General features: G+C 38.3%; 1 protein-coding gene across 3 annotated transcripts in view; it reads left to right on the top strand.

Annotated features, from left to right (window-relative positions):
• grid1a (glutamate receptor, ionotropic, delta 1a) overlaps window positions 1–19,304 on the top strand; it is a 230,198-nt gene that overhangs the window by 22,967 nt on the left and 187,927 nt on the right. The gene's annotated exons all lie outside the window — the stretch shown is intronic.

A 19,304-nucleotide genomic window follows, 5' to 3' on the forward strand; every position in this document is an offset into this window, starting at 1 on the left:
AGTGGAGGAGAAGTTGTGAAAGTGGCTCACTGGAGGCTGAGGAGTGGCATAGTGAGTTAGGAAGCCACTCTTCTTAATACAGAGGTCCCTGCTTTATGCCCACAGTTGGCAAACATCTGCTTCTCTTCTGCAAAAGCATCCTTGAACCTGGAGCTAGGTTTCTGCAAGTTCTACAAGCACCATATCAGGTAGTATAGGCAAACAAACAGTCTAACTTGAAGTATTCAAAGATCTTTTTCACATAACTGGTTACTCAGGCATTTGCCTGTCAGTCTGTTTAACATGAGATAAGGCACGTACTGTGAAACACTCTTGACATCTAATACAAACATAATACTCACATTTTAAACACTAGAGCAGAGATCTTCAACAGGAGATCCTCAGAATTACTGCAGATTATCATACATTTTTTGAATACCTTAATATTAATCAAACATATTATTTGCAATATTATTAGCAAACATTCAGTAAATCTGCTTTACAATTTGTGAATCAACCCCTCTGTAGTTAGGCTAACGGGCCCATTGGCACGGTAGTCACTAAACACCACAGATACAGTGCCACATCTGTGTTTTACATTAAAACCTGATTTAAAAAATCATGACAACAATTATTATTTTAATAGCTCAGTATTCTTTGCACTAAATAGGTATGAAAAAAGGCTTCAGGCCGCCCTACACGTTATTAAAGGCCCAGTTCAATATGCATCTTAATTTCATACACTTACACATTTATTTATACTTTAATTATATTTATTATAGTGGTCCCGATCGTCTCTCTTTTACTTAAGTGGACCATGGCTTGAAAATCCTTGAAGACCCCTGCACTAGAGTATTTCAGCAGTCATCTCATGTAAAGAATATTACAATGTGGCACGTGGCAACAATATTTTGCTTTCAATTAATGTAAAAACAATACATATAAATCAAATCAAGTCTTATTTTACTTACCTAAATTTACAGCCCCCTCAAGGGGCTTTACAATCTTAACAATCACACCATCTCTTTAGACTCTTGATTCATGGATAATGAAATTAATAATATTAATAATAACAATAACATTGTTTTTATTATTGTTACTATTATTATCATTATTGTTATTATCATTGTTTGCAGCCGTAGTACAGAGTAGGGATGGGCATGATTAATCGCCAATCAATAATTGATTGTTATGAATTTTTCGATCACGTTGATTGATTAAACTAATGCAGGTTGCGTTGTTTGGTGTGAGTCCTGAAGCAATGAAATTAATTTTACTGTGTGGCAACAATTAAACATTTTACCACCTGGGGGCAATATTTGACGCCATACTCAGTTGCCTGCAAGTTTCCGTTTTGATTTCAAAAGTAATCTTGAAGTGATCACGGCGGCGAAGTGTGGCATTGGGACCATCTTGATTTAAAAAACAACTTATTTCACTGAAAACACTGCAATGCTCAAATGATGTAACACTTGAACAAAATGCATCGACCTTGGTTAATGTCGGTGGTGGTGCATCCCGCTCTGTCTTAACCTAGCATCAAGTTGACGTTAGCACAAAGGCGGTGGAGACCGTTAGGACAGTTATCCCACAGCCTGGGGGAGACGAGGCTGCGTTGTCAGAACCAGACGAGGGGAGCGCAAACAGTGGCCAAGTTAGCACGGAGGTACCTGTCCTTATCCCGGCAACGTCAGTCCCCTCAGAGTGGGTGGACTGATGGTCACCAGGTGTCATGTCAACATGCTTATCTTTCTCAACAAAAATCAGTAGACTGGTGCAGAAGCTGTATGGGAGTCACTAGTTATTTTTAGGAGGCTTTGTTAAGTAGACTAATTAATTGTTAGATTAGATTATCACTCTCACCCTCTTTCTGGACTCCGTGCCTTGGATAGTTTTGAATTACATTTGAATAAAGCTGCCAGATCTAAGTATTATTATGTTTTTTATTAAGTTATTGTTTAACAAGATTTTCTTTTACTTAGTATTTATTATTTAGGAACAAACTAGGGTCTCTATTTCAGAATGCCAGCTCACACTTGCAAGTTCCGCTGCTTTAGAGCACTGCAGCACATTTATCTTCAAGTTTAGCCTAACTGAACGTCCAGTTTAATTGCCACAAGCTGTTTTTCTTAATAAATAATTTCTTAATTTCCTAATAAAGATCTTATCAACGAAAAACTTGCTGCATTTTTTGTATTTCATTTCATTTTTAATTAATTAAAAGCAAAAAGAAAATCATATCAAAAATTTAATCGAATGCCCAACCCTAGTACAGATTTGGTATTTGACCTTGTCACCCCCTGTAACCATGCATCGGCCTTTGCAGATAATTGGGAGGTCTGATAGTAATTTCCCCTCAGGTAACGGAATTTAGAGAATAGAGGCCTGCTCCACCTCATATAGACTTGGCACCATGTATATATTAACTAGAAACACAGCAATAATTTGTTTTATTTAAACTCGACTTAATGAACCAATCTGACAATGGTGTTTATTGCCACGTCTTCTTGTACATCATTTATCCTTAAAACAATATTGGCATTTATCATTGCTAAACTTGACTTGTAGTGCCTTGACACATAGTGCCTAGAGGAAAAGAAAGCTACATTTGAGCAGATAAGAAATGCAGAGATGAAGGTATAATTGCATGAAGGCATGATCATACAGTCAAACTGAACAAAATGAGTGCAGTGAACAGTGGAAAGATAAAGGAACATAATTCTCATTGTGTTTAAAGCAGTGATCCCTGGTGTGATGGGCACTCAAGCAACTTTTAGTAAGCAGTGAGCTGTTGGTAGGTGGTAAGAGACGGAGGTGACCTGAGGGTCTGTTTGCCAAGAAAAATATGTTTCTCTCCCTTGCTATGCCCCGATTCCTCCTCACTGTTTTCATCTCGCTCCCCATGTTAGACTGTTTTTCTGCAGTTTGTCTCTCAGTAGGTGTTCTTTCCAGCGTTAATTCTGCTATTGAGCTCCCTGTACCTATTCCCAGAAGCTTCTCTTCCTATTGAGAGGATGTGGGCTTCATTTTATGATTCAGGGTTAGGTGTTCAGGTATAAGCTAACAATTTTCATTTGCCCATATTACTATAAATATACTCTTTACCAAGAAACTGACGTAGTTTATTGCCGCTTTGAGTAGTGGTTGCACACCTGTCCGTAAAGCCTCCGTAGACTTTCATGGTTTAGGCTGCAAAGGGCTGCTGCTGGACGGTGAACACATACCTGGGCCCCAGAGGCTTTCTTTAAAAAACATCTTAAAGCTAAAAGTAGATCCTAACTGGTGGAGTTAAGAGAAACTCCTTCAAAAAGGGGGATGGGGGAGGCGGGCATGTCAGACTCTAAATTCTTGGTCTTATTGTAATTCACAAATCTTGTTAGTGCTAAAATTAGCTCCTGATTCTGCTCATGATCAATCAGTTAATGCCAGTAATATGCCTCACAGCATCAGCATTTTGAAAAAATGCAACTACAATGAATTTTTAAAAACATATTTGGATGATGGGACACGGGTGAGTTAATCAGGATCAAGTTGACTCACCAAAACATCAAAATAATTCAATTACACCAGATGTGACAATTTGCACAACTCTCTGCCGCTGTGACTCTGGAAATATGCAGTTTGCAGTGCTGATGAACTTGGGATCTTTCAGCCATCTATCAGAATTATTCATCAAACCAAAATGTGATTCAGATCCCAGTTGGTTTGACACACCATTACTATAAGTGGACATGAAATAATCACCAATGTAGGATCATGTTAAACATACATAGGCTATATAAAGATATCCTGGCCATCCACAAAATACCAAATATAATTAGCTTTGTATGTATGATTACATTATCAAAGGATAACGGAAAACATATCACAGTCTAGATAGTGTTGACATATACAATCCACTTCACAATTCAATATTTTACCTTGTTGCGTGTATGCAATTTGTGACACGGTTTAAATAAAAAACAAAACAAATCAATCTATCTTTAAACTACCTAATCATGTCTAAAAATTAAATTCAAGACCTTCACTCCTTTACATTGAACTACATATATTTTCACAGTAACTGACAACGTCTGGTCACCTGTCCACCATTTACTGTAGACATAGTGATTAAATCCATTCATCGCACATGATTGATACCATAAAGGCACCAGGATGTTGTCAACTATCAGTCCACTAATGTGGTTATACCACATAAACTGTGATTCCACAAAAACTAGAGAGGTTTATGCCTAGGTGGCTGGTGGATTAGAGGCCTTGAAGAGATTAGAGCTGGGTGCACAGGGACAGAAACTATGTGGCAATGAGTCGGAGCCATAAGCCTCTGCTCTCTTGTGATTAGCCCAGTTTCTCTTTTACTCTTTCTCAGCAGACCTTCCGAAACACTAGCCCATGATTTCCACTCATGTTTTTCTCTCTGCTCTTCCCTGAAAGTGGTCTAATAGTGAGCGATACAAAAGGTTGGTGGTTAGACAGTGCAAGTTGTTTTTGGACCTTTTAGTCTGAAAAAAGTTACTCAAGCAGATTTTTAGAACTTAAGTGGGATCAAAAGACGTGCTGTGGTTCTAACTATTGATCGGTGGTTGGAGGGCGATGGTCCATGTTGAGTGCAGTCTCAGTGTTCCACGGGTCTGCTACAAAGTCAAAGAAAAGCCAGGCTCTTCAGTTTTCTCTGTTGACTTTAAAACAACAGAGAAAGATAAAGAGAGAGTAAAACTAGAGGGAGGGGTTTTCATTTGCTCTTTCTCTTTCACACAAACATAAACATCATGCATGAATACACATTTACACATAATCCATGTAGCCTACATATAATCACTTCATCTCTGCACAATTAATTTGTTTGTTTAATTGTTTACTTTAAGGGACAGCTAGTTGCATGTTTTTATTCATCTTGAAGAGAACATGAGCAGGTGAAAGAAGACCATCTACCATCTTTCCACTGGTAGCTAGTTGTCAGGCTGTGGCTAAATCTACATTAGAAATTCATGCACTTATTAGTCTATAAAGATTTTAGTGTTGTATCTATGTAAATATGTGTGTGTCGTTTTATCTGCTACCAGGTATGTTTGTGTGTGTGTGTGTGTGTGTGTGTGCGTGTGTGTGTGTGTGTGTGTGTGTGAGTGTGTGAGTGATCCACTTCTGAATCATTCCTGTGTATAACCTATTGTACATGTGTTGACTGTGTGGTTGTGCGTCTAAATAAGATCTGACCACTTTACAGCTTGCTTCTGTGAATCACAAACTAGCTCCCACCGACACAATGATACAACAGACTGTTTGCTTTTTAGAAATTAAAAAAACGCTGCAGTCTCCTTCGCCCATTTCTCCCTCAGCTCCTCACCATTCACTGGACTCCGCACTGACGTAGCTGAAAGCAGCCGAGATCTGAAGAGGCCAATGTCAATGGCTCATCCCTCTCTCTATCTATGTATTGATCACTTTGCTGCAGAAGACCCCTAATCAGATGACTGGATTTATTGGGATTAACCTGTTGGCAGAATCACAGAAGTACACAGGCTGGAATGTAGATTTTCACAGGCACACACACAAACACACACACAGTTCAAGTGCACACATAGAGGCAGGCATACTGATGGCATGCAAGTACTGCAGAGCAGAGTCCTGCACATGTTCTGTATGCAACTTCAAGATAGACTAACCACATAGAAATAGACAGCTGCAATGGTTGCAATGGCTGCAATGGTTGCAATGGTTGCAATGGCATTAGGTTCATTTTATACATTTACATTTAAAAGATTACACTTCAAAATATTTGTGTCTTTTGAGGTGTCACTGCCAGATGAGCTATCATAGAGACAGAAATACTTGCTGTGAATGGTGGACAAACATTGCACACTAGACATTAGCTTGCCGTCTTTCACAAGAAGAGATGGCAAATCATTCTGACACACTAGTATTTTTGTTGTCTTGGATGCAGCATAATTTGTCCTATACTATAATATACTACTCACAATAAAACAAACCCTCCCCATTTCTCATTTCCATTCCAAATGATGTCTTTCAGATTGGACCATTATCGGGCTGGTATCATTTACTTGGATCCTGGCATGAATATGAAGATATGAATGTTTTTCTTATATTTTGGGGTTTTTTACATGTCACAGTAGAAAAAAAGCACATAAATAATACAATGATTTCCAAAAAAGCATATTATCCACATTTTTAAACTTTTCCTTTAATTAGTAGAAGGAAAAGCACCCAGGCTTTTCCTGCTAGCTGTCAACATATCTGCTGTGAAAATGCCCTTTGAGGTTAAAACATCATTGACATTAAAGGTCATGTCAGGTATTCTGGCTGATTAAACCTCTGCCTAAGGTTGAAGGTAGGTGGACAATCCAATGGGAATTATGTAACGTCACCAGACTTTATGTATTAATAATATTGAAATAGTTGTAAATTGCCCTGGCCTGAAAGGTGACACAAAGCTGACAGGAGAGTGAAAGAGTACATACCCACACAGTCCTAAAAATCAACACAGATATATTGTCTGATGTTTCAACATGTGTTAGCGGAAACAACATGAACAACACATCAGAGAAATGGTTTCGTAACATTTTTTTATCCTGTTATTTTGCCAGTGTCTCAGATTGAAGCTATTTTCTTTTTTCTATTTGAGAGCTTTTTGTTAAACTTGGGTTCATAGTGTTCCATAGGTGACTTATTAAATACTTAAATGACCGAAAGCCATAATGGCGGCAGTCTTTAACATTTACCCCGCAGGAAACAGTGCAAAAATAGGATTAGAAAGTGTTTCCATGCAGAGTGAAAGAGGCTTTCACACTCTCTCTCTCACATACATAAACTGCATTGCACACACACCGGAGGTTGTAGTTTATTGTTATACTGTATCCCAAATGTCAGAGAGTGGATGGTAATAGTCATCATGCTGATCAGAGTTGTCATTTTCTTGTTATTGTCTAAATTGCTTCCATCTATTTTCTGTTTAACAGTAAGCATATACACTATATTTAGATGTTTGAGTTGTTCTTGAATATCACAGCTTTAAAGTTGGTGTTACGACAGGGTTTTACTGCAGATTGTTTTGTTGTATGTTTATTGTTTTGCATTGTATTGCTTATGCCCATCACTTTGCATTCCTGTCATTTCTTTTGTCTAAATAAAATGTCATCCAGGGGCAAATTAAGCTGAAACAGACACAAACAATGCATCACTTAATAGGTGCTTCAGCTTTATGTTATTGGCCATTCCAGTGGAAAAACAAACTAACTTTCCTTCCTCTTTACTTCTAACATTTCTTTTTTACCTCTTCCTTTCTTAACCTCTTCATTCCTTCCTTTTCTACTTATTTACTTCTTTCCTTACCTTTCTCTCGTCCTTACTTAACTTCATACTTCCTCACCTCCTTTTGAAGTAATGTCATTCTTTTTTCCTGCCTTATATTATTTCTTACTTCCTTCCACCCTTCTTCACCTCCTTCCTTCCTTTCTTAACCTCCTCCTTCCTTCCTCTCTTTCCTTTCTTTCTTAACCCCTTAGTTCCTAACGTTTTTCCTTTTTTTCCTCCTTACCTTACTTCCTCCTCTTCCTTACCTCCTCATCAGTCCTTCTGTTTCCTTTCATCCTTAACTACGGACCTGATACCATCCTGAACCCCTTCCTTCCATCCTTTCATCCCTCCCTCTTTCTTTCACTACGAGATTCCTTCTTTTTTCTCCCCTCCTTCATTCTGTCCCTCCTTGGACCAACTTCTCTTGAGCCGTCTCCCTCTGCTTGGCATGGAGTCAAGCCTTTCACTACTGCATCATCCACTGTCAGTGTGGGTGGGGGGCTGAGATCAATCACTGTGCCTCTAATGCAGTGCTTTAGCATACAAAGAGTGCTTTGAGGTTTATACGGTCCACCGGGAAATCACGTGATGCACTACTTATACTGAAGGTACCTGTAGCTGGCATTCTCACTCTGCCATAATTTTTAGTAACCTATCTCTTCTGATTCATTTCATGGTCAGTATAGTATTATTTTTTATCAGACATTATGCACTCAACTCAGCCAGCAAAATAAAAGTCAACCTTTTGAATCTCTTTATTTTTTATCTGCAAATGGCGCATGGCTCTGAAGCAGTAGCGGGCAGCCCTTTAAAAATGCTGTATGTCAATACCTGTCGTGTGTTTATTTCTGAAGTGTTGGCAACTCCCCTGAATTCCCCACATATGACATATATCTTACTACTGACCTTTCTCAAGATTGCCAGTGAATCAGATCATTACATCTCAAATCTTTAGCTCCCCCACTCCGATAAATTACTTTCCTAAAATTAAACTGTTATCCTACTCAATGCCCCTTTGTTTCCTATATGAGTCCATCAAACACAACATGAATGGGATGCCATATTGTTCCTCAGTGAATCCCAAGTAGTAAGGCAGTCTAACCAAGAAAATGAATACTGTTCTCTTGTCGAGGAAGGACATTATCTTGCCTTTCACACTGCTTTCACTCATGATCAAATTGAGAGATTTAGTATATTTGGTGTTCACATCTTATACATGCCAGGTTCAAATATCTAACCTGCCAATTAGACAGAGAGTTTGATAGAAGCCTGTCTATTCTCTATAGATTTCTTGCTGCGGCGTGGGGCTTGGATTGATCACATCCAGCAGTTACTTGGAAATGGAAGCTGCAACAGGGATGCTGACAGGCAGATAGCATTTAACACAAGCAAATTCCCATACGTGCATGCATGCACAGAGACTCAATTTACAATGCCTGTTAATGAAGTTTACATTTCTTACCTGATTTTACTTGGACTTAAAGGTTGAGTTTGTATGAGAGAACTTTGTAGGTTGGATATTGATGTCAACCTCATATACCCAAAGGCATACTAATTACAAACCTGCAGCTTTATGCTCCGCCCTTGAGCAAACAAACCATTAATTCCATCTGCCCCTCAAGCATTGCTTTATATGACAGCCCCAACCATGTCACGCTCTGCAGGCCTCTACAACATGACTTGTGTTTAGAGAAGATATGTCTTTATGACTAACATACAGTATGTGCACTGGCCCATACAGTACATGTGTGGACTGCATGTGTGCTGATAATCCTAATTGTTTTGCAATGATGCAGTTACGCACAAGGTGAAAATCAGGGCATGCAGATCATTTTCAAACCACTGCATCGTAAGCATATCATCAAGTCCCTATACTCTCATTTCCATGTTGGAATTGTACCGGTTTTCTCAATTGTCTCGGCACATTTTCTGGAACAGTTCTCAAAAATCTGTTCAGTGTGTACTGCATACCAAAGGGCCATCACTCACTCAAAACATTGAACTACTGGGTCAAAAGTAAATTAATGTTTCAACCAGTTCATCACTGTCACTGAAATTAAAAAATCAATGTTTAAGTCAAACAGCAATCGGTAGTCAGTAATTGAAGTCACTCTCACAGTTGGACTATTTATTTTATTTTATTTTACAATCAGTAACTCTACAAACTCAAATGAGAAATCTTGAAATGTCTATATTCCCAGGTTTCTCAATTACGGTGTGCTCCTCTTACCTATAAGTGCAAACATGACAGTGATAGTATTGTACTTCAAAATGGAAAGCTAATAAAACAGTAAAGACAAGATTATCTGAACACAACAAATTCAATTATTGAGGAAACGTTCCCGCATGGCCAAACCGTTTCATCTACTTTACATTTGATTTTTGCTCTTCCAAAACACCAACACACACAAGCCCCCTCTACATGTCCCTGCTGTGACCTGTGTACAGACAGCATGACGGCTCTGTCCTCCCCCTGTCTCTTCCTTTGTGTCCACCCCTCACTCACACATATGGTCTACTTTCGTCTGCTCCATCTCCATACCGACATTTCACGCCTCTAGTATAAATTATTTGAGAAACAAACAGACCTTACTTACTAGTTAAATTGAATGTAAATATTCATTTTTTCTCATTCTTTTTCATAACACTGGCAGATTACTAGAACATGATTGATGTTGAATTTTGAAGACAGAGACTCACTCATCGCTTCTTTATTTGAAGATAGTTGTACTTATTTTTAAATATCGTATAAAAGCGATAAGAAATGTGTGTGACCAGGTTAGCTCAGTTGGTAGAGCAGGTGTACATAAATAGAGGTGTATGCCTCAATACAGAAGGTCCAGGTTTGAGTCCGCCCTGTGACAATTTCCTGCATGTCTTACCTCTCCCTCTTTCATTAATACATAGCTGTCCTATCCAGTGAAGGTGGAAATGGCCCAAAAACTAATCCTAAAAAAAAAGTACGATGGAGAATTGTCATTTGACAATTATGCCACAACAACTTACGTAAAGGAATGTGTATAATTATGGAGAATGCCTTTGTAGTAGGACAACAGCAAAATAAGCTGTTAATTAAATTATTTTTCTGCTTAAGTGAAAATCAACAAATCCATCAATATCCTACCGTGATTCCTGAAACTATGGAATAATCACCAGCAGCAGTACATCTACTACAGCTTAATACTTTGTATACAAATGGTTACCTAGTTTGGCAGTGTGTTCGTCTAGATGTATTTCCTCTTTGAAGTCAGCTCCGTGTCTTGTTATCCATCCCTTAGCCCATGGCTTCTCCATGTATCAGCCTGCATCTGATGAAAGGGCTACACAGCTCAACCCAGAGCTCCCTCAGAGACACACAGAGAGATGTAGAGGATTCAGAGGGAGATGTTTAATCACTTTCTCTTTTATTTAGTCCTGTGCTGAGTCCAGATCTGCAGAGTCACATTAGGAGGATGGGGAAATAATATTTAAAAAAGTGAAATTAAAAAAAAGTTATCAAACAACTCAAATATTCGTAAAGTCAATACAGCGACACAAAAATAATTTTGTTAATGGTTTGAGTTTGAGTGAAAGATTTTGCTTAAATTTAGCAATTTGCAATTAAGGGTTTAAAGGTTATTGAAAGAAAAACAAGTTTGGAACTGTTGATAAGATGTGACTGACCATTTCTGCTTTTCTGTTCTAGACTACATCTAGTAATTTGATACTTTGACTTCAAGATCAATAAAGCCAATCGACAAAGAGGAGAGGTTTAAATGATAGAGGAAAACTAATCAGTTATAAACTCATCTTACGGTTGAACAGGCCCTCACTTTAATCAATCTAAGGGGGCAATTGTCATCAAATAATGCAGTTTTTGAGAAGGACTGCTAGTTTTACTAAAGACTAAAACCAAGGGTATTAATTATTTGGTGGTGAGAGCATGCAGCAAAAATTAGTTAAGCAAGGCATGCAGTAAAAACATGTTTACATGTAAACATGCTATTCATGCCTACCAAACAGGGCTTTAGTACTTGAGTCCGGTGATAGAAACCCAATGGTGTTTGGATTTGGACATGCCCTGCATGTGCGTGCCCTGCTAACATTAGTGCCATTCATTTTAATTTCACAAAAGTAACCATAACAAATGAAGATGCCCGCCAAATCTGCCATTATCACATTTTATTATAGAAATCACCAGAAATAAGACTATATATTTTCTGTCCTGGACTCGGTCTTGACTCGGACTCAAACCTTTTTGGAATCGGTCTTGACTTGTTCTTGACTGGTCCTGGTCTTGGACAAAATTAGTCTTCACCACAGCCCTGCCACCAACCACATCACATGAGTGCATTGTTCTACCAATTTTTATTTTTGAGAAATATTTGAGTCAATGAAAAAGAAAAAGCCTGAAAATGTCGATGGAGTTGATAACATTGATATTTAGCCTTTTGTGCCAAATCGTCTTGTTTTTCTGTGACACTTTATGCAAGTTAAATAGAAAAGATGACTTATCTAATACCAGAAAGTGTTTTTATTTGTATTGCTTTTAGTGTTCAGCACATTCACCACACAGACATAGCTTATGGCAGGGCATAAATCAATTAGATATTCATGAAAATATTTTAAATCGTTGATCAGAAAATACACACAGCTAGCAACAGCAGTGTAATTTCCTTTCTGGAATTACAAAGGAATGAATTAAATAAGATTATCCTTACACGTTTTTGTTCCTCCTACATATATATGCAGCTCTGGTTCAAGGTGGTCTTGAACTCTGTTGGTTGGGTCAGCAGCACTGATTTGCTGGCCAATAAGAACCGGCCATGCGGCAGCTGCCTTTGTGTTTCACTGACCTATGCCTGTAATTACAGTGTGAAAATATCAGCTGTCCTCTCACATAAATGTCGTCCCAGAGTGAGCAAAGTTTAATCGAAACAGAATCTCTTGCCTGATCTGACTCGGAGGTTATGAATACTGATGGAAATGATGGGCTGGATGGGGAATATATCCACTTCTTTTAATCCTTCCAAACAAAAAAAAGACACACGTTCTGCAGATTGTAACCAAACCAAGACATAAATTGAAATCCAAGGAATAAAATGTCCTCCCCTCACTTAGAGCTAGTCTGAAGCTGGGATTAGGATGTCACTCTACACAGAAGCTTCTGCGCTTATTTTGTGTGGATGGAATGTGTTGACAATCTAAATAAAAGCTCTCCCTGCTGCAACACTTGGCCAAGCTTTCAAAGAAAACACAAATTGCTTGCCAAAAGAGCATAGGAAAGCTCAATGTAATACATAAAATAAAAAAAGTCTTGTCAAAATCTAAAATTTAAAGAGACTTTTAGCATGTATATATATCTCGTCAAAATGTAAATTTTAAATAAATATTTTGCTTTGAGATATTTGCTATTAACATCCTCTCAGAATATGAAATGGCAAATGTATTAAGTACATTCTGTATCACTGCAGGACCTTTTCCCATTGCACAATTAGCAGGATTATGCTCCAATGTTTCATCTCAGAGTAGTCCTCCAACAAACAAAGGCCTCGGTTTCTTGACATTGGACAGCCCACAACTCAGCACAGAACAAACAAGTCCTCTGAGTTCAGCCAACACTGTCTTCTCCTGTATATGTAGACTATATGAATATCATCCAATGATTTTCCTGCATGCTGTAAATAGATGTGAGTAGGGTGAGTAGTTGTGTATGACTGGAAACATTCACCACCTACATGATGTTAAGTAACTGACAATTGTTCTCATCAACATTGACTTTCAGGAAAGTGGAAGCCAAAGCAAAATAATACATTTTATAGTTTGACCATTATTTTTTATAAAGTTATTTTATTACAAGCTACTGTACATTGAGGGAACACAGTGATATAAATATACCTTTGTCTCTGTTAAGTCCACTCTCTTTTTTTTTCTCGGTAGTTTGTCTTTTTCTTTTTTAGTTTGTTCACTGATATTTATTTTGTAAATTTTCTCATGCATATCAATGACATTACCATTTGAAATGTTAGATCGATAGGGTGTCCGCCATTGTTTGAATATGCCTAAACAAATGTCACCTATCTTAGTGCGCATCCCTGCGCAAAGAGCATCTGGGCTTAGTCGTGGAATAGTTTGAGCTCCAAATTCTCCTCCTGTTTTGTGTGAGATTGTGTAAGGAAGCTCTGACTTATCTTGGTTGTGAGCTGACATGGTAGGGGATTGGAATCAAAGCATAATAAATCTCCCCAACAAAGAAATAACTCCTTCTACTATTTAAAAAGCACCCTTCATCCTTGGATGCTCCACTGAATACACTGACATGCTTCCACTAATATAACTGCAGGTATTCTGATGCATTTAGGGAAGAAGGTGCTGAATGTAAAATGAAAAAAAAGATCAGCCTTTGTACACGAGCTATCACACAAACAGATAGACTAAAATACAGAAGCATTAGTTAAAGCTGCAGCCATGCTTAAGGTTTGATGAAAATCTTCATCCTCCACAAAGCAGGATGCGTATTGATAATGCACCATCATGCTTCAGTGGCTCCCACTGAAACACCCAATTACTTCCTCGCATTGGCATCTTAAACATCGCATTTCCTCCAACATGTTATGATTTGTGCAAAAATAATGGCAGGCGATTATACTGTGCACAGATGTTGGTAATATCGACTATTCTGTGTACAGAGATGCATGGCGGGGGGGAGGGGAGACATCAATGACATCAGGCGCCACTGACTCAATCTGTGAAATCTCCAAGCCCAAACCTCCCTTTCATTAACTGTTCATCCTTTCATCTCTCTCTCTCTTTCTTTCTCTGCCTCTCTCCCTCCATCACTGCCTTATCGGTCTCTACCTCCCTCTTTCCTTCCAGGGAAGCATGACCTCACCTGGGGGCTATGATAACACAAGCCAGAGTCATAAATGGCTGGAGAGTGAGGAGGGAAATCAGCAATGGTCAAGCAGTTAGCTAGAGAAAATCAGCTGTGTGTGTCGGCTGCCACAGGGGCCAGTGAAGGTCTTATTGGCTGATTTCACTCAAGCTCAACCTTTCTCATGAGGGAGAAGGAAATCCGGAGCGTCTTCTAAGCGCCCAAAATCCACAAACACACTGAGAAGGAGAAAATCTGTTGCATGAAAACAGTTTCATGCTGGGCAGACTCAGGCACATAGAGTCCTCCAAAATATTGTATGTATCTGTTGCTTATACACTGTGCGCAAGATATTAGGGGGGTCTAGAAGTTGCATTTCTTTGCAATGGTGGACAGGAAGTTTTTTCCCGTGCCACCTATGTGCCCCTCACAGTCATTTCTGATTGATTTGCCTCAGTTATAAACTATTTATACTATATACTGTGTATTGCTTCTATATTGTCAGTGTTGGGACAAAAGTAAAATCAATTACAGCAGTGCATCCTATTGCTTTTGCTGTAACACAATAATATAAAATAACATTTTGGTAATATTTTACCCGCTACAATCTCTGTAACACAAGTTACAACACATTTTAGCACGCAATTATGTGCTGTTCTGTTTTTTTAAGAATTCACCAACACACCAAACATTTCAGCACAAGAGAAGAGGAATCTGTGAGTAAAACAGTACCGTTATTTCCTGTTGCTGGAATTCAATGGTTTAGATGGGTGCTGAGACCAAAAATATACAATACATCTTATGTAATACTTGTTTAAATATATATCTTTCCTCTGAGTCCTCTTTGTGTCTTACTCTCCAAACCTCAAACAATCCTTTTGTGGTCTAGTGACATAGGCCATAGGCAGTAGTGTATATGAGTGTTTCATTAGTGTATATGAGAACGTTTCAGTAGTTTATATAAGATCATTTCACTTGTATGTTTGTGAGGTTTTAATATAGTATGCGAGCGTATAATGTTTCAGTAGTGTACAGTATAAGAAAGCATTTCATATACAGTGAAGGCTCTCACAGTGTGTGTGAGAGCATTCACTTGTGAGTGTGTCACATCTTTGCATTAATATGATCTGTAATCCCGACATCTAAGTTCTCTCTATATCCAGTCTGAACACAGCTTTACACCTTTGGCAGTTGTGTAACAACACACTCCTTCTCATGTTGCATTTCAGTGTAACTATACAGTATGTCACTTAAATGATCAGGGCAGTTGTTTCTTCTAACAAAGATGGTCTTACACACACACATACATAGACAACAAGTGCATGTCTTACAGGTACACACACACACTTAGGCTGCATTACACATTTGCATGAGAGTATAAAAGTATGAGTGCAAATGCACAGACACACATTTTCGAACACACAATTTGGCATTTATGTTGTATAAGGCATCTAAGGAAAAACTCAATGATGTTATATAAAATAACAATGAGATGAGATGATGACAGAAAAATAAAGACAAAGAGAGAAAAGAGAACCAGTGAGACATGAGAAATATGGGATTTAATTCCTCTCCCAAAACTCAGCTTCTGCTTAATACAGTTTGCTGAAATACCCCTCATCTCTTAATTGTCTATTAGAAGAGGATCAAGGTTTGCTGTTTGTGCATGTGACTTTAGATATTTTGTTGAAATGTGTAATGGGGCCTTATTTCATACACCTATTGTAGGAAAGTTCATTTGGATATGCATCGCTGTGGCCGTTCCTCATCTTTTTTTTATTCTTTACTTTACTCCTTTCCTTTCTCTTCTCTTCCCTTCTTTTCCTTCTCTTCTCTTCTTTTCTCTAATCTTCTCTCGGCTTTCTGTCACAGCTTTGGCTCCTGCTGTAGACAGATAACAGAAACTAGAGGTTTATATTTGCTTTATTGAGCGTTAGATTCGCAAGTGTGTATTCAGTGCTGATGGATGTTCCTTATGAGCCGTGCCCAATGATAGTGTGAATGACTCTCTGTGTGCATGTGTGTCTATACAAGAGTTTGTGTGGATGGTAATGTGTGTAGGTTGCTTAAATCTGCATTGAGTGTAAAAAGCTGAAGGCAACTAGGAATGTGATAGTGCTTGCTATACATTGGCAAATGTGTTAGCACAGTACAAAAATACGTGATAGAACACTGGCCTGATTGCCATGGTTGTGTAACATGAAGATATAACAATGGCACCATGCAACAAAATTCTAATTACTTTTTTATCCCATTTTCACTAAAGTGTCCCACTGCTTGTCATTTTCATATAATTTCAGCTCAGTTCTGAGGTTAGATAATCTTCCATCTCATTTCTCCTTACAGCATGATATAAGCACATTGTGCCTTTTACCAGATATTCCTCCTTTAATTTCTGGTTTTACTCTCCCCATCCCCGGGCTGTATCCGTTAACTTTTATTAAATTGGGAAGAAGTTGTTCCCTGATTTTTGTTTTTTCTCTTTGACCTTTTTTGTAAGCATCTTCACTAAGCCATTCTTTCCCATCACCAAAATGAGGCCTTAATTAAACCATCTATTCCGCTTTGAGTTTAATGTAAAAGCGTGATCTGACATTAAGTCAAGTGCACTCGGCCATATCACACTTCATGAATGCCATCTGCTTAGACAGGCCTGCTTGTCATAGCAGCTCTCCAGGGTGAGTTCCCTTGTTCTGTTTGGCACTGGTCCTTAGTGTGTGTGTAAGGACCTATATGGTAATAGTATGCAGCTGTATTTGATAAGCTTTACATTGTGTATGCACAGTATGTGTATATGTAAATTTACACTTTTTACATACAAACTTGTATCAGTACATAGTAGACAATGTTTATGTTTACCTTGTTGTAACCTTTTTTGTACTTTGAGAGCCACAAAAAGTTAGAGTCATATTCCCTGTGTTCACACTTGTTGTCCATTAAAGCTGATTCTGATAACATCACAAGTAAAGCCCATTGGGAAGTATGTTCAGGGCTACACATCATTTGCACATTAATATAGCTCCTAGGAAGAACTAAAGATCCATAACAAGGACCCATAGACCAGTGGTGTAAGAAATACCCATATCCTTTCTTGTTAAAATTATATACAACATGAACATGATTGTCACTGATGCATCAATGTATATAGCAGTTTACTGTCATTGTTGTTTAAAAGGAAAGATTTTGGATTTTTTTGAAGTAGGGTTGTATGACTTACTTATCGATAATCAGTGTATTACTTACAGTAAATGGTGGTCAACATGCGCCCAGTTTGGAGAAGCAGCAGGATGGAAAGGCACAGAAGCTACACAATGTACAGTACTGATATGGATGGGGTCAGCAGCTAGATGTAATTTAGCCACCTAAAGAAGGTCTACCAAAAACAAATCTATATCTTACCCTATGTAAACTTAAACAGGGCTGTCTGGCTGCAAAGTAAAGCGGTTAAAATATTCTTAACATTGCATACGCAACGCTAGCTTCTCGCTAGTAGCGCAGTACCTATCAGTACTTACATGTGACTCCTAACAAAGATGGGATAGAAGTGTGATGCCTCACTCTGTAGCTAAAACATTGATCCAATCACACAGGGTGAAAAGCCGAGCTGCAGCAATGTGCAGTATAACAAAAATATGGTGTTTTTTGAATGTGTAATGTAAACCTATTCTGGTACAACCTCAAAATACAATTATGAACCAGAAAATGAGCGTAATATGGGCACTTTAATCTAACAAGTGGTAGCTATATCTCTGAGAGCAATGGTAAGGGATTAAAAAGTACAATATTCATGTCTGAAATGTTGTAAAAGACGAAAAAAATAAATACTAAGTTTCTCCAATTTATATTCACAGTATTTGAGTAAATGTACTTGCAGTCAATTTTCACCACTGCGTATGAACCATTTTAGTAAATTCAATGAGCAACATTATCCTTGGATAAGATAAGATGGCTAGTGACACACAAAAGAAGCGGTTCCATGCTCTCATTGGCACTGCTGGCAAAATGTCCTAAGCTATAAGTTTAGCCTCATCCATATTTAATTAGCAGTCCCTTTTGTGCTTTTAGGTCTTTGTTTGATGTGTGAGACACTAAATTCCGAGGATGCCGCTCACTGCCAGTTAGTTTGGATGAGCTTGTGCAGCCGTGAAGTGATGGAGATAAACACTGCATTGTGAGAAAAAACAAAAGAGCACACAAATACTTCTTGATTGGAGCTGACATACACTTTTTGTCAGCCCTGTACTCCGTGTCACCATGAATTGTATATCTGGAATTGTTCCAATTTGGATAGCTTTTTGAGTTTGTGTGTGCGTATACTGTGTTGCATTTGTGTGTTTGGAGGTTTTCTGTGTGTAACTCTGCAGTAATGTTGGTAAAAAGTGAGGGAAACGGGAAGACAAAGGATCAAAAGATATAGAGGGGATGTAATAAATTGTATGGGTCTGTATTCTATCTCTGGTGATTTTCTAAGGGCTAATCTGTTAGTAGTTATTTTTACACAGATGCTTGGATCTCAAAGGACCACACAGAAACACATCTTCACTTCCCCCTCCGCCATACATTTATCCATTGCTTACATGCACACATAGACACACACTCAACATTAACATATGCATGCACACGCACACACTCACACACACACACACACACACACACACACACACACACACACACACACACACACACACACACACACGCACACACTCACAGTAAACCCCCAGTGTGTTGTAGCCTCCTGCTTTCAACTTTGAAATGCCTTAATAGCGCTATTTTGAAAACAGGTACCGGTTTTTCAGAACACTACACACAATTAGCACAACCACACACCCAAATAGCACAACACCTCAAACCTTTTGCCAAATTAAACACTCTTGCAAGAACTATACACTAATTCATAAAAGTCATATTTTGTTACCATATGAAATCGACACGTTCCATATGACTTAATTCTGTTTGAACCAATTACATACTGCTGTTGCTAGCCTAAAACACTTTTAGCAATACTACTTCTTGGTGATTGGAGTACTGTAAATGAAGTACACAGAGAAAGTGCAAATAGAAAATGTTTTTTGTCATTGGGCAGCAGCATGGATGGATTGATGGGTGGATTCCTGTGTGATGCTTTTGGCCTGTAAATGGCTTCTAGGGTGGGTACGTATAT

Source organism: Etheostoma cragini, chromosome 17 (genome assembly GCF_013103735.1).
Source record: "Etheostoma cragini isolate CJK2018 chromosome 17, CSU_Ecrag_1.0, whole genome shotgun sequence".
In the NCBI taxonomy this organism is placed as follows: domain Eukaryota; kingdom Metazoa; phylum Chordata; class Actinopteri; order Perciformes; family Percidae; genus Etheostoma; species Etheostoma cragini.